General features: G+C 39.9%; 2 long non-coding RNA genes across 4 annotated transcripts in view; one reads left to right on the plus strand and one right to left on the minus strand.

Moving 5' to 3' along the window:
* Positions 1–14,991, minus strand: part of LOC117459691 (uncharacterized) — a 63,015-nt gene extending 48,024 nt beyond the window's left edge. The window contains exons 1-2 of one of the 2 annotated variants that reach the window (XR_011644469.1): positions 14,841–14,991; positions 12,842–12,960 (exon numbers count right to left, since the gene is read on the minus strand). This is a non-coding gene — a long non-coding RNA (uncharacterized lncRNA). Of the gene's footprint in view, positions 1–12,841; positions 12,961–13,540; positions 13,600–14,840 lie in introns of those variants that run through there. The other variant, XR_004553551.1, reaches the window with a different exon arrangement.
* The window catches only part of LOC117459690 (uncharacterized), a 60,061-nt gene that overhangs the window by 20,482 nt on the left and 22,588 nt on the right, over positions 1–16,991 (plus strand). The window contains exon 1 of one of the 2 annotated variants that reach the window (XR_011644468.1): positions 14,064–14,152. The exons of the other annotated variant lie outside the window; for it this stretch is intronic. This is a non-coding gene — a long non-coding RNA (uncharacterized lncRNA). Of the gene's footprint in view, positions 1–14,063; positions 14,153–16,991 lie in introns of those variants that run through there. 2 annotated transcript variants of the gene reach the window in all.

Below are 16,991 nucleotides of genomic sequence, written 5' to 3' on the forward strand. Positions count from 1 at the left end.
GAAAAGCTCTTCTTTTATTTTGTTCAATATTCAACCCATCTGTCCCAAAATTACTACTGAGAAGTTTGATCCAACAGCAAATATAAACCGGACAGCAAGATAAAGGAAAAGCACGAAACATCGAAGCAAGCAAACATCAGAGTGAGACAAAGATATTTCCTATGCAAAGCTTGCACACAATGTCATGTGTGATAGCGACGAATCCTGTCCAAGTCACACGCAGGGGGGTTGGTGGGGAGACAGAAACGAGGTCGGCTGCCTGCATCTTCCAATGATTCCCCCCCTTAGCTTTGATTTTGCTGATCCAGTATCTCGCCATATAGCAAGGGACACAAAGCAGATTTCAGCTTTGGGCTAATCTCATTAAGAAACTCTAACCAGCCCTATGAGTGGTGGGGGGGGGGAAAGCAACTCATTCTGCACTATGCCAGAGCCAAGGCTCAGGGAGGCAGGTGTAATGTTACATAATTAGCCTCTAAACGGTAAAAAGGAGATTATTGCAAATGGCCTACCAGCCAGCACATGCAGTGGACCTGGTCCCTGAAGACTCACAAGTCTACTGAAGCTGAAAACAACCCCAGGGAATTCATGTGTGAAAAAGGAAAAACAGGTTATTTGCGGTTAGTGTTTGGTATAGCGTGGTCAAGACCCTTTGTAATTTGGTCCACTTTAACAAATGACTTTGATTAGGGTGTAAGAGGGGAGTTTAAAACTAAGTATTTGATGGCCAGTTAAGCTGCTAGAAAAAAAAGCAGGAATCTGAATTGACATGTAGCTGTCCACCATCTTTCTTTTTCCCTCTTAAAAAGGTGAACATGTTACTTTTAAAGACATGAACACTGCATGAGGCCCGAGTCTGTGCCCCTGCTGAGATGTCCTGTCAACCGCCAGCAGGGGCTCTGCGGCCGACTCCTGCACAGCTACGGCTAACAGAAGAATTGATGGAGTCGGTCTGATCCGGGGAGCCCACACCTAGTCACTCATAACCTCAAGCCTGGATTACCATGTCAGATTGTTGCCATATGTGGCACGGCGCACCACTCTGGCAATGACAGTGATCAACTACTACCGTTCACCATAACCATCCAACAAACATTACTGTCAGAGTTCAAACACTGAACGCACTCGGATAAAGGATTTCTGCGCCGTGTCCAAGTACAATAGGACGTATTGTCCAGCTAACATGCTAATTAGAGAAACAGATGATCTGAAAGTCTCTCTGGGCAGGACAAAGAAAGAATGGCGGCGTTCCTTTGTTGCCTCTTCAGACACGCTGAAGCATCGGCTCGTTGTTACATAAAGTTGTATAACAAATGAGCCTGGGCCCTTTGAACTGGTTGACCACACAGGCCTGCAAGAGTCACTAGGAGCCCAACATGTGGCAGCAATAAGATGGCCCCGCCCTCCACAAGACATGTGGGAGACACTGCATTCCAGCGGAGCTCATTAAAGCTAAAAAACAAATCCAACAAACCCTGCTCCGGTCTCAGAGGAGGACTGTGAAATATGTAGAACGGGCAAATGATGCATTTATTGTTTATTTATCTATTCTCTAATCATTTGATTATTTATATTGTCTACACTGACATAACCCTTCATTCCACTTGCTGATCATATCAGGAACTTTAATGAACCAGTGTAACTGACGGCTCCATTTTCAGACACGTTTTAAAGACAGTGACATTTACCATGGCCTTTACAAAGTGTACAGATGTGGTTAGGCGTTTAAACCTGTCATTGCATTTGGCTTATTTATAATGCTGTTTGTTCCACCAGTCTGCCCAGTTAAGCTATGTGTTGTCTGTTCGACTTGGCTATAAACAGACTGCTGCTGACTGTTTGAACTCCTCCTCATGTGAGCACAGGGCGTGTTTTTTGTGTTACTGTTATTGTAAAATGTGACATGATATTCAGTTTGTGTACATGACTTCCCGACATGAGGGCCGTGCATTATGAGGATCCCAGGGAGTGTATTCACTTAAGATTGATAACAACTCAAATCAAATGCCCACCGGGAGGCAGCTCTTCTCACTGTAGCAGACATCTGGCATGATTATTTTCAGCTCTTCAGCTAATCCTCTCTAAATGTAAACTGAAGAAAAATGTGCCAAATGGCTTTAGAGCAAGACTGAATGTTGGACTTGCAGAAGGTTTAAATGAGTTTTATAGAAATGTTAGAGGCATTATTGGAAAACACAGTGAGACAATTGTAATTACTTTTCAGCCTGTCACATTTATAATCATTATCCCACTTTTTAGACATGGCAATTTTTGACTGCTGTTAACCACTGCAGCTGTGGAGGAGCCACGTAACATGCGGCAGGTTGTTTTTGTTCATGTTTTGATGTGCTTTCATCTGTGTTGCCGGGCGTTAGATGTTTGATATGTAGCGTTGTGACTGGAAACGCTTGAGTCGTGTGCATGCCATTCAGAGGTGGCCCATAAGAGCTAATCTACTTGTCAGGGTTGACTGCCAAGCATATCAGCCCACACACTTCACAATATGACTTTATTCATACTGTAGATCTGGGACATTAACTGTCTCTGCCCACCAGAACACAACACGTACGCCCACCGCTTCCAATGAAAGAAACCGACATTATAAGAAGTGCTAAAAAACAGATCTGCATCCTTTACACCTTGCATCTAGGTTACCTTAAGACGATAACCTTAGATACTTTTCACTCAAACTTAAACTTGTTTTTTATGCAGGGAATCTGTTCATTTTGATATTCCTATTCAATAGACTTCAGGAAAACTGCCAGCAGGATGTTTGGACAACGCTCCATTTACAATCATTCTTATGCAGCGGCATTTGAAATGAAAAAGGCTTAAGGGGCTATCATGTTTATAGAGGCTGCATCATTAAGGGACTTCTCAGTGATGTCTACCACCAGTACAAAAGACTCTGAAACATAAGTGCTTTATGATTAAATTAGTCAAAACAAAAATGGATTTGTGATGACTCTGACAAATGTGGTGATAGCTTCCAAGCAGATGACTTGAATCATGTTCGAAAAACGGCATATCGCTTCTGGCTTGGAAGCAAGAGATGCATTTGATCGGGCTTATGGCACATTGTAGCATAATAAAAGTGGTTGGCATGATTTATTGAGCTTGAATAATGGTGCCTCATGGGCATTTCATAAATCTCTAATAGGGGGAGTGACCTCAGGCGCCAACACTTCATAAATCTATATCAACAAAATTGGAACTTCAAAACACACATAATATAGCAAATGTGTCTAATATGTTTGCTTCAATTAAAGGAATTGAGTTCAGGTCAAATAGGCCAGGTTCACATATACATTAAGAGTAAGAGCAATTATTTTGAAAGTAATAACTTCTTGATAAAGAAGAAAGGACACGCAGACATCTGCAGGCGATTAAAGCCTCCTAAATTTACAACGAGGCGGAAGAGGGATGTCAAGTTTTCACACTAATTTAATACTGGGTCTTCTTGACCCAGCTATTATGAAAGGGATTATTTTGCATAACTTATTGCAATGATAGATCTAACTCTGACCCGTAAGGCTAAAAAGCTGTCACAGGAAGGGACGTTGCCAGATGGTAGAAATATCACTCTTGACTGTATGACACAATTCAAATAAGAAGGTTTCCAAAGTTTACAATTGCAAATGTCTTTTTGTTTTTTTAAATAAAGCAATAAATAAATGAGACTACAAATATGTAAGCCTCAGGGCAAAGAGAGCGCCTGGCTGCCAAGTCACTATCTCAGTTTGTAGTACACCACAAGGGGCAGTGTGCGGCCTGTGAGGGGCTGCAGAGCTGACACACACTGATTCACTCACTGAAGTCACTAAAGGGAAATAAGTGATTATGTAGCTAGCAGGTTAAATAAATGTAAAACCAATATGTGCCGGGGGGTTTTATTGCAGAAATGTTAGCAGGGTGCATCATGTGTGTTTTGTAAATCTTCTTCTGTTCTTTAGCTTGCACAGCTACTATGATGCTTTAAAGGCAGTATATTGTACTCATATGAACACGAGCAATAGTCCATTCATTCCAAAATGGCAAACTATTAATGTTCAATATGACATTTAAAATAGGCTGAGAAGATTTCTGAATATTTTATACAACCAATTAAAAGCTTCTTAGTGGATGGATTTGATTTGAATGAACAGGCCTTCCTGCTGTCCTTTTTAATTTCCCATTGAGATTGTTTCAAAAGGAAAGGAAAGAACAGGACTGACAGCGGCAATGTGTTCAAAACATGTGTTTTGCATTTTATAGTTTGAATTCAAAAGGCCATTGTTAAAGTTACTTAAAATATAATATTGGGAAAAAAACAGTTTTTGAATAATTAGAGAATTATTGAGTGTGATTTAAAAGAGAAACTAAAATCCTTCTTTGCATATTTTCTATAATTGATGAAATAGCTACATTTTTATTTGAATACTTACATTTGTATTTTTCTTATAATAAAACATTGTATTATAATTTTGAATTCAATGATTTGTTCCTTTTAGTATTATATTGTTATTACTGAAACATTACTGACTACAAAACTCTAAGATACTTTAAAGTACATCTTATTCTTTATCATTTGGATCTTTTAGCTGTAAAGAAGAACTACTTTCTCAAAGCCACACAGTTCACTGGGCTGTGTTCATTACAGTAGGCTCATGTACAGATTTACAATGTGGAAGGGGGGTACGTTTTGTATCTATATCCACAGTAAGACAACCTTCCAGCTGAGCCACTGAGGGGTCTGCAGGCCGAGGAGAGGCAGGGGGGCTGTGAGGGTGAGGAACTTGAGAACACAACCTGAATCACTTTCAATCTATGTACTAAATTGATGGCGATGAAAATAAGTCTCAGACACAAAAAAACACTTGTTTGCAGATTAATGTCCTGAAAGCAGGATTGTGAAGGTGCTCTTTGTCGCAGGCCTCACATTGTGCCGCAGCCCTCACCTGAGACTAATGCTCCAAAGACCCTCAAACCACACTGGGCTGAGCAGCACAAATGAGACCAAAAAAACCGCTTTACTTCACTGGAAATGTAAAAAAAGTAAGCCACCTCATTGGGGAGATCATTTAAACGCAGTTTGTGTTTCTCCAGAATGTCACATTTAGGCTCTAATATTCTCCGGCAGAATGAATATATTTGTTGACTAACAGCACGGATAAAACTCTTAAATATTCAGAATTTTTAATCTGGTTTAACATTTCCACCCGTTTTATGCAAATGACAGTATATTAGCATAATCTCATTTGAGAATACATCCTTTTAAAGTAAAAGATTATAACCTATTTTTTTAAACGCATATAAATCAAATGTTATATTGAAATGGTAATGTTTTAAAGTCTGTGTGCTCGGCAGCAAAGAAGAGCATTTACATATATACTTTTATTTTTTGCATTAGTGGCTCAACACTACATGAAAAGATAGAAAACGGAGCTAAAACCTCCATGAGGGAAAACATCCAACAGCTTAAATGTCTTGGCAAACATGAAACATCCGTTTAAAGAGCTACAATAAACAACTAAGCAAATATTCTCTTTGTCTTGTTTCACCCAATGTACGTACATCATCTCTACCCTTTTTCTGATATCAATACTGTTGTTGACAAGATTAAATCCATTTTGCTGGAGAGGAGAGGAAGAGGTAGGACATTACCTCCAGGCATTTAAGTGGAAACAGGGTCTGTAAAAGCTTCAGCGAGATATTGGGATGGATAAAGATGTAAGAAAGGGCCATTATGCTGCCGAGGTGGGGGGACTGTATCTCTCCCCGTCCCCTCCTCCTTCCCTCTTTACGTCTACCTTGAACTTGTAAGGAGTTCAGCAGGTCTGAGCCTACGGTCCAGACAGGCCTCTGGAATGCGAGTGCGGCCACTCAAGCCCGTCTGACCTGCCACCATAGCAGCTCCGTTTTCACCGGGCTAACTTACCTATTCACTTACAATGGGACTTCAACTTTATCTTCCCTTGTAACACAACATTAACTGCCAAAGAGCTGGAAATGCATTATCAGCCCACCCCAAAGCTTGGATTGCTTCCCTCATAAATAAGATCATTATACGACTGGTAATCCCATTAAATAGATCATTTTACAAATATCTAAATCCAATTAATAAAGTGTTTTCAGAGGGGGTGCAGCAAACACACGGCCTTACACAGCTGACATGCTGTGACTCCAGCTCTTTGTTCCTCACTCCCTTAGTAGCAAGGGTGATATTAATAAATACAACCCCAAGCCTGATTCACTCTTTGAAAGAAAACTGGGATTCGTTGTTCTGGTAGAATAGAAATGAAGTGAAAAGTCAACGTTTATCAAATGAAAAGATTCAATTATTTAAGTGAATTTGACTAAGGGTTCAGGAGATTCTCCCCAAGAAAAATAACTTCTTCCCTCACCTTTAACTCGTATTGCGCTTGCGTGCATCATGTGCTTATGGGATGTTCTTATGCTGTAATCCTATAAAAATCCCTAGCTGGACTAGGCCACATGAGCCAAGAGCTTTAAAATGATTGCCAGATGGTTTAACAAATTAACCATTTATGGAATTAATCCAAACTAGTTTCCTAAACCATTACCATAACTCATCAGTGCAAGTGCCCTCTAAATGCCCTTTAACTTTTGGACTCCCTGCTTTGACCATGTCACTTTCTACGGACCATTAGCCAGAATATTAGAAAGAGAGAATACTGTTAACTAATTAATTGCCCTTAATAAACGAACCATCTGTGAGAAGAAGAGGCATTATAATCTTAAAGTATAGATGCCCCTCAAGTGCTTGTGTTTGTTCCACTGAACTAATAAAGTGCATAATCCGATAAAGGATGATATCCTAAGCTTGGATTGCGCCTGAAGTGGTTGTTTTACCTTTGTGGAAAGTGCGTCTGGCATGGTAAGAATGTTTTCGTATCTTTTCATGGTTTTTAATTGCCGGCTGAAGCTGTTAGGAAAACACTGCTGTGGTTAAATGAATTAGAAAACAGTGCCCCTGGGTGATGTTAACACGTCGCACCCTCTCATCCAAAGAGCGCATGTAAGGCAGCTGCCAGTGGATGATCCGTGTCATTTATATGGCTGTTTATGGTACAGCGTGAGGGAGACCACAGCTCTAGTTATGGTTTGGAATGTTTTCACTATCTAGATATTTCCTTTATCTCGAGGCTTTAATGACTGAGATGATTTACATCACATTGGCAACAGTTTTTACCGCACTTCAACCTGTCAAAAAAAAGCTAAATATATGTCTGAATCTGCACATACCATAACATAAGAGTGAACAGCGTTTTGAAATTCAGCAAAGCTCTACGTGTTGAGAGCACTGCAGCAGACCACAAGTCAGCATCCTAATGATGGCATCATTAGAAGAACGCTAGCAGTAATTATGCTCTTCATCTGAGGGCAAGCCTACAAAGAGAGGCCGGTGAAAAACTAAGGTAGAGAACAGTCTTCCCCCTCTTCGACTCTGCTTCCCCCGTCTAATCTGTCTTCTTCTAATGAAGAGAAGGAAAGCGAGAACAGTGAAGGAAAGAGATGTCAAGATTGAGGTCGGCTGCCCCCCCCCCCCCGCGGGGTCAAACTCGAGGGGTTAATACCTGGTGTCCGACACTGCACATAAACTCCGCTGAGCTCATCACACTAATTAAACAGACACACATCCTCTCGGAGCTCCGATGGCCAATCGCTGCCAGCTAAAAAAGCAGTCCATTCATGGAGGTTGGCAGGGTGTGCATGTGGGGTGGGCTAGGGAAATGCTACCTGCCCTTCCTCAGTTTGATTAATGTGAAGAACAATGGAGCTCTTGTGGCCCGCCAGCCTTACTCCACTTGGTTCTGGTTCAGCGCTCCAGGAGAGGGGACTGCATGTTCCAAACCCGTACCCCCAGACGAACCAGCACCCAGCCGAACAACTATTCCACGACTGCTGTCTGCTCAACACCCATCGCCTCGTCCTCACGCTACTCAAAGTGCTGACCCAACAAAGGCACAATGTTTAGGAATATATGTTATTTAAGAGAATTGTTATTGCAGTTATCGGAGATCATTGTTTTCTCAAGACATCACTTGTCATTTTTCTATTTTTCAAAGAAACCAAAGCTGCACAATATAAGATTTTTTACGGTCAACGCGAAGTGAACAATTGCAATTTGGAACCAGAGATTATTTTGATTTAGTTGAAATAGATTATCAGTGGAAATCTGCATTTGATGTGCTTCTATTATTCTTCTTTTTATTGGTGTCTTTTTTGCTCAGTTCAATTTGTTAAAAACTGTGTAGTATTGTGGCCTAGAATACTGAAAGCAGCTGAAAGGCAGAAGCGAGAACAATTAAATATCTCTTTAGTTAATGCAAACAACAGCAATATGAAAATAAAACTGCTACTTACATTACAGTTAAAATAGTATTTCTAAACTCAGATTAGTACTGTAAACCACGGAAAAACCATATGTTCAATACAAAAGTATTTATATGCAAATGTCATAGATTGTTAGTCTTTCCCGACTTAACAACCTTTAACTTAATGCAACACTTCCAAGTTAAATAAAACTACTGTTTCTGCATGATGCCTGAAGTTTTATCCAAAGGATCGTACAACCGTTCTTTCTTGTTGTTAGCTTAAAAAGTAAAGGACAGCCTGCAATTACATCAACGTCATCTCTCTGAGGAACGGCATAATGTAACGCCTGTCAAAACTTAGGTGACATAATTAATTGCTGCACTCCCTAAACTCTTGTAGAGCTTTACCAACATTTTGCCAATACTCTGAGCTTCAGCTTTATCCAAACAGGGAGACAAATTAAGCCACCTGCATGTCTCCAAAGCTTGACAAGCCATCTCACTTGCAAATTGCAGGCATTTGACCCCCCCTACAAAAAGAAGTCCGTAGAGGCTAGCGAGCTTCTCACCAGCCAAGGCTTGATGGGTCTTCATACGGCTATGTGACACTCTGAAAACAGTGGAGACATTCCATAACACTGGAGGCTGGAAAGAGAACATGCAAAGTCCTAATGATGGTCGTCCATATGGCCAAGAGCATAGTGTTGGTCACACACAAAACCATTGGAAAAACAAACCATAGTGCACTAAAAGGTATTCAGTGAGTATTATGAACTCAGGCATGTTGGTTTTTCTGTAACGCAAGGTTTACCTAAAGTAAGATTTCTTTCATGTGAAACTGGTGCTGGTTGCACAAACTGGGCTTATGCGAATGTGGTCGTCACTCAGGGTTCTAATAGATTTGCAAGTTGCCTCTTCTAGGCTTAGACCTTTGTTTTACTAAGAACCGCCGTGTTTCTCATGCCTAGTCAGAAGGCAGAAGGAAGTTTTCCAGATTGAATGAAGTGTAGTCTTCAACAAATACATTATATTGACACTTTACAGCTTTTTTGTTTTAATCTTTACATTGCTCAGGAGGTTTTCCACATTTTAGATACAGAATTTTCGGAATTAAAGCTCCAACTTTGAACATTTGTTATCTCTCACCAAGCCAACTGCTTCTTTTTATTAGCTATACCATTAGATTGCTTGCAAGTCAGCGTGTTTTTGAGCCGGCTGAACCACTCCATTCATTCTCATATCTCCATGTCCTTGAAATCTTCTTTTTCTCTCTCTCAGATCCTCCAAAATAATGTTGCTGCATATGATAAATGACTATCTACACATTAGCAAGATGGCAAGAGATGTTAACAATGTATCTTTGCTAGGTTATAGCCGTGGGCATCCACATGAACATTCATTGCATTCCGTTTCATTGCAACAACTGACTTGAAGTTCATTCTAAAGACTGGTTTTAACAAAGACCCATTTAGCACTTAAGACCAGCTTTAGTAAAGACCAGTTGGTGCAACCGCTCCAGGAATGTATTTTGTCTTAAAGGTAATGTGGTTTATAGATTACAGAGACATTGTGAAAACATTCAAATGTACTTTATAGTTTTTAAGGATAGTATTATCGCTTCAATAAATGAACTTATATGTGAATAGGCACATTTTAATTGAGAATTATTGTTAATGGAAGTGAGATAACTGTCTTCACATAGAAATTGGCTATCACCAGGAATTGTGCTGATGGGACTGTAGATGAAGACGACTTTACAAAAAGGGTAAAAGACACAGAGGGAAAGAGGCGAGAGAAAGATATTTCGATTCCTTTCATTCAAAACGTATTACCTTGTAATATATGGTATTGTAATCCTCTCTGTGAGCATTTTTTTAATAGCATAAATCATTATTTATCTCTGATTAATTAGATTACAGACCTTTTAAATCTCGTCTTGTGCAGAACGCCCATGGAGCTTCTCTTTTCACAGCGAAGAAAAAACAATAGATCTTTGCTGCCGATCACTTTTTGTAGATTAGAGGATTGTTATTAATTGGTCAATTGGTTAATTGTTCTGTTTCTTAATTAGTTACCGCACAGGAATAACACGCTTTGTTCAATGACCCTCTTTACAGTAATGTGCTTGTCACATTCGTAAGGATTCATACAGCAGCCACAGATTATTGAGCAGGAATATAATAATGTGTATTGAAGAATCTTGAACTAAACAAATAAATCATGCCAATGATCCTTAGCATCCATAGGCTAATTCAAAATAAAGCTAGCAAACTGAATACTTGTATTTGAATTACACTAATCCTTTACATATAGGAAGAGGACAAACAACATCTATATTTGTTCATTTTGGTTAAGCAGACAAGATGTAAGAACATGTTTTATTTGCAGAAAAATGCCAACTGTGGTGTCTGCAGGATGATGAAAAGGTTGCACGTGTTTACCATTACACCTGGGAGCTTGCTGGTATTTAAACTGGTATGCATAATAAGTGGAAAATAAAGGGTAGAAAGTAAAAAGGCAGTGACGGGGTCAGTGTTGGTTAAGCTATCTGAATCATACTGTTTTGTTAACACAAACAAAATACAGCTAAATTAGACGCATATCTGCAATAATCTAAACACCACACATACTGTATGTAAGTCCCTCTCAGGTCTGCTTGGTCTTCAGTAGGGGTTTCCTGGCATGTCCCTTCAGAAACCTGAATATTTCCATCGCTATAAGCACAGCAAATCTGAGGTAATTCCTCTTTCCACAAACTACAAGTGGTCAGCAAATGGCCTTAGTGGTAGCCAGAATCTAATGCTTTCCAAATAACTCCCATAGAAATTCACAGCAATGGCTTCTGACAGCATTTCCCAAAATGAGGTAAGCCTTGACCATTAGCTTCAGTTCCCAGCACATCTGGATGTGGTGGGCAGGGAAAGAATCACAAAACAAAATGGTAGGTTTACTAACTGGCCCTGCATGCAGCACATTAAGGAGGGTAAACAATGCTCTGATAATAAGAGGTAAAAACATTGAAAATATCAATCAAAAGTGCTATTTGTGGGGAATTAAAGCAATATTCTCAAAGATTTCAGATGAAAAGTGACTATTACCATAAAAAAAGATAGCAGGTCCTTGCTCAATATTTTCAGCATTATTGTATGCTTTTCTTTTTGCCTCAGCTATGGAGACAACATCCAATTTGAATGTCCAACAAAAAGCTAATATTTTACACCTACCTCAATTAGCATTTATATATAAAAAATACACTTGTCATTTATCAAGCTAAATCACCAAATGTCTCCTAAGGAATTGAGGAGTGTCCCAACACATTCTTATTGAGATATGAAGGTTTTCCATAGGCTACATTCTGTAGTATTGAGACAATGGCTATGGATTTTAGACGCATACAAAATGACAAATCGAAAACAAATCATATTGAAAGTTCTGTTTCTTCTCAAGTATAAAAAAGGTTTGTCTCTATCAAACTCAATCGAACAAAGCCCTAGCCCAAAAACAACAAGCGGACTGAATCCTGAGTCACTTCACTAACAAATTATTACTTTCTATTAGTACAGTGTGCAGTGATGTCACATCCTGCTGGCCGTGCCTCCTACTGTAAACTGTCCACTGCCATCATCATCTCTAGGATGACAGGAGAGCGCAGCTCGACAAGGAGCTCTGTATGAGACCGCGAAGCCAGACACTCAAAGACATTGGCAGACTTTGCTTAGCTCAGCCCAAATGTACAACACGCACCCCTCAAACGCGGGCTTGTTTAGCTGCTGGCACCCGAAGGCATCAGTCAGATGTATGCCAGCTGAGATCAAATGTGCCTGCAGAGTACACACTGCAGCATCACTACCAGCACTCGTGCCCTCACCTTGTCTACCTTGGCACTTTTTGAGTTTGATGGAAAAAATGTCCCATTGCAAACGACAAGTCAAGTGCCAGACAGCATATTTATACATCTTAATTAGCAATAATGAAGCCCAGTACCTGCCAATGATCTGATGCCAGTTGTTACTGTGTCCTGTTGACTAGAGTGTGTGTCTGTTGTTTGTCTTCTACTTACATGAGAACTGTGCAAATAAATAAGGGGAAAGGATCCTAAGACTGTTGGATCCGATAACTAACATGTAGTGATGATGAATCTTTAAATGCAGGTATCTCTTAAGGATGAAAATGTTGTGTCTGAATTATCCTGTTACATCCCTTAATGATAACTAAGCTTCTTTCTAGAGAAATGTTTAAACTGCAGGCTGCAGCATGCCTCAGATTTACAGAAAATTATGAATGAGCAGGAGATGATTATTAGTTGCTCTCACAGCTAACACGATCCTTCATTTTTAAATACCTGTCAGGACATGGTAAATGACTACAGCAGAATCTCATGATGTTTTGTTTCAAGTCTCCTTGATTTGAGGCTGTGTTTGGATGCAAGCATGTTTAGATCTGTCCTCTGCGATAAGTTTGAGGCCTTCACAGCTAGACATTTTTTATGGAGGTAATGGAAACAAGTTGCATGGATTTTTTACCGTGAAATAGGCTGCAGCCATCCTCCTGACGTCTGGATTTATGGCCTGGTAATTCCCCTCTGGAGTAATTTGGCTGGTACATCTGCAGCTTAGCAGCATTCCAGCAGAGCTCTCCTGTGCTGTGAAGTCAGGAGATGACTGATTGATTGATTGTATTACTCTAGTTTTAACATGGCTTTACTGAGCTATTGCAGTTGAGTTCTAATGTGATCTATCCAGTGCAAACTACAACTGCGTTTGATGTGAGCAGTGAGCGGCCCGCCTGCCGCTGGGTTAGCCTGCTGTGATGATCACAAACTATATTTAAAAAGTGAACTTAACAATATAATAATAATAATCCATGGCAATATCAAAACACACACTTATGTGGTATTATTTAAGATATGGGGTGAATTGTACCTCCTGCCATGCAGGAACAATTAGTTGGGAACATCCAGATTAATCCAAAAGCATTATAAATACAGTGTCAGGCAATCTTCTGCTTAATCAAGATGATCTGTAATTATTCACTCAATATGATCATCAGTTAGAATCCTCACTGCTTTCAAACTAGTGATCCCTCTACAAGCTCTTTGTAGTGCCCATTACATGCTAAAAATGCAAACCCAGGGTCTGCTGACAGCTCATGTTTCCTAGCTTTTAGGTGATAAGTCCCAGGCACGTGCTGCTCAGACAGTGATAATGAGACCGGTCGCTCACCAGCTTGTTGAGGAAACACTGTGGACCTTCGAGTTTGACCTGTTCCTCAAAACAGCCAGGCCTTCAGAGAGCACAACACATCGACATCTAAAACAGGGTTTACCACAATTGGTGAAAACTGACTTGAGTACAATTGAAAATAGATGAAAATGAACTATTCTTTAATGTTTTGTATATAAATTGTTATAATTAAAAGCGTAAGTTAACCCAACGAGTGTTATATGAACCACTGCTAAAGTTTAACTGTTTGTTAGGTCCTACTAATTAACATAAAGTTATGCTGGAAAATGTCCCCAATCTAATAAAGGATAATGAGGCAATTCACATTTCACTATGTGTTAGCTGTGTACTATTATAAAAAAGGTTGACTCAACATTAATTGGGTATGAAATGCCATTTTTCATTTTTGTCAATCCACTTGTTAAAGGTGGGGTAGGTAATTTTGGAGAAACCAGCTCGAGTGCGCTACGCTAGAATTTTAAAAATACACAGCCGGAAGAAATCTGCCACTTCCTTACAGAGCCCCTCCTCCATCACACACGAACGCGCACATGACCATTGATGGCACGAGATAAGTTTGTGCCGGTTTGTGTATGGAAGGCTGACAGGCAGGTAGGCCATCCAGTTACTTTAGCCGGGCCGGCTCAGGTGATTGGTCGTGCTTTTTATAATACTACGGCTTCCACAGATGATATTTTGTATGTATTTGTTGTCAAAGCACTTAAGATATTCATTGCTATCGGGATGTTAAGAGCATTCCATGGAATATAACAAAAAGTGTATCTCGAGCCGGTTTCTCAAACTTACCTACCCCACCTTTTAACATAATTGACTTAGGAAATTACAGTCTGGCTAGCGAGCTAGCACTAAACTAGCAACTATACAAATGTATCTTGCTAACACAAAACTATCTACTGACATTTACATTAGCTCTGTTAACCAGTATTAAATTAAATGTACACTTCACAGTGTGTTTGAAGCCATATTCATTGACAGCATAATTATATTATCTTTTAGCTTATTAATGGCTAGTTAGCAACCATGCTAAAACAATAAAGCTAAGTTAGCCAACTAGCTATAAAAGATGGATGGTAGCTAGCTTGTTAGAAACGTTAACGTTACGCCAGACATTGCACGTAATGTACACCTCTAATTGTATAAACCATAACAACTTGTGTTTGTAACTATGAGTCAATACAAACTCAATTGCCTGAAGGAGAGGCTACTGCAAACTGTTACATATTGTGCACATTAACAGGGCTGAGGTCTGAAACCTGAGCCCTCAGGTTTGTCACTTTACCTTCATGAATCCTGTGTCCTCCACCTTTACGTCCTTTTTCTTCACTGTCACATTAAGTTGCAACATTTTTTGTCTAGTGACAAGTTTAAATTTGAGAAAATATAAATCAAAATAAAAAGTTGTGTTTATTCAACAGAAAAAACTATTTGTGTTAATGACTAGTAGCCTACGGAGCTCCGCTGGTGACATTGGTGAGAAAAATATGTATACGTGGCCACCATAGACTGTATATAAAGATGGCCACGTATTAATATTTTTCTCACCAATGTCACCAGGGGGGCTCCGTACTGCTTGCAAACTGATATTGCATTATTTATACATTTCATTAAAGCACTGACAGTGAATGTAATTACATTAAAATGTTTAATTTGTAATTCGAGTAACAACAATGTTGGAACACATTTACAGTTAAATGGGTATGGATTATAAAAATCATATTTTTTATGAAATGGATAAACTATGTGAATAATGACATCCCTTTTGAAACTATAAGAGTTGTAGGCTCTATCTTTCACCCTTGTTTGCTGTTCAATGTTGACAAATGTCCTCTTTCCTCTGGTTATCATCTGGCTTTGTTCACCTGATACTAGACGCGTGGCAGCTATCAAAGGAAGACAATACCATCAATACAATGCTCAACGCTGGGATCTGCAGCACGTTTGACACCTGATTTATCTCAAGCACCCATTCAGATTAGTTAACTATCCAACAAAGAGCTCTGCGTTGGAGGAGAGGGTGTGGTCTGATACTCTGGGGAGTTTGAGGGGTTAACCTTGACATCTGGCCCCCGATCATCCAACAAGTACAGGCCAGCTGCCAAAATAGGTCTGCTTTTTCCCCTAAAAACACCTCATCCATCTGCTGAATTTCTCCTCATATAAGTTTCCCCATGATTGCCTGAGGCACTTCCATTCACAGACGCGTGCTGGGTGACACTGATCCCTGCTATGACGCCCATCCATATTTAAAGGGGAGCGCAGGTGACCTGTGGGTGGCCCTCTGTGGCACGCTTGGGCTCTCCAGCACCCACAGAATCTTACATAACATGCTTGTTGGATATTTCCTCAAATTACAGCAATATGATATAATGCACAAAGAACTAATGGGCTTTAATGTAGAGGGCACTCAGATGACACGTGCCGTACAAAAGCTGGGACCTGTGAAATTCGATCAGTTCATGAATGTGTGAGGATGACAATGAGTATTCCAATTAGCTTATGAATACAACAGGTGACACCTACATAAAGCCCAATTACACACTTATTTGTGCTCTCCCAAAGCTGACTATAAGTTAACACAGGAGGATAACAAATTAATCATGACGCAAGCTGCCAATTTGGTCTCCAGCTAGAATTATCTGGAATTTAACACTTACATCTAGCCACATGTAAAGCAAAAATGAACCGTTTCATCAGCACATGTGGTTCTGTATCTATTTCTGTCATGAGGCATTTAAAGATTTTAGGAATTGTGTTGCAAACAATTTATTTTTTCACGGTGTTGTGGTTACCACCGCTTTGCATCTTCCACCATCAGCTCTTTCGCAGTGCCGCAGTGTTCAGTAGCAGCTGCCGCTGGGTCGTTGTGAACCTCTTCAGGGACTTCTACAGAAGAGACGACAGGGGAGAGGTCATGTTTTAACCTGCTATGTGGCGGGAAGAAAAACCCACCAACAAAAGCATCAGGCGGTAAACAACACAAGTGTCTCTTGTCCCAAAAGACTTCACACAGTCTTGTTGCACACATAGGCAAATTAGAGTGGACCTTTAACAAGTAATCTTTACTCAGTTGTCAAACGATGCCACTTCTCCCTTTACCGGGAAGGCATGGGAATTTCTCAAGAACAAAAAAGGAAGAGCTGCCTAGAGCAAGGGAGAAAACAAAAGCTTTGACACAAATCAGTACAATTTAAAACACTAATCATGGTTTAACTGCCAGCGAGATCGTAGTTAATTGAGAGTGGATTTAATTTATCCTTAAGAATGATAGGGACAGGAACAGATGAATAGCAACCCACTTTATGGATGATTATCAACCCAATTCACAGTGCAGTTTGATAAACCACATATGCTGCAAAATGTAAGATGCAGATAACATAATTAGAATGTTGTTGAAATTCAGATGTCAAGTATGTAAAGACAGAGCGTGTCG

This window comes from Pseudochaenichthys georgianus, chromosome 15 (genome assembly GCF_902827115.2).
Source record: "Pseudochaenichthys georgianus chromosome 15, fPseGeo1.2, whole genome shotgun sequence".
Lineage (NCBI taxonomy): Eukaryota > Metazoa > Chordata > Actinopteri > Perciformes > Channichthyidae > Pseudochaenichthys > Pseudochaenichthys georgianus.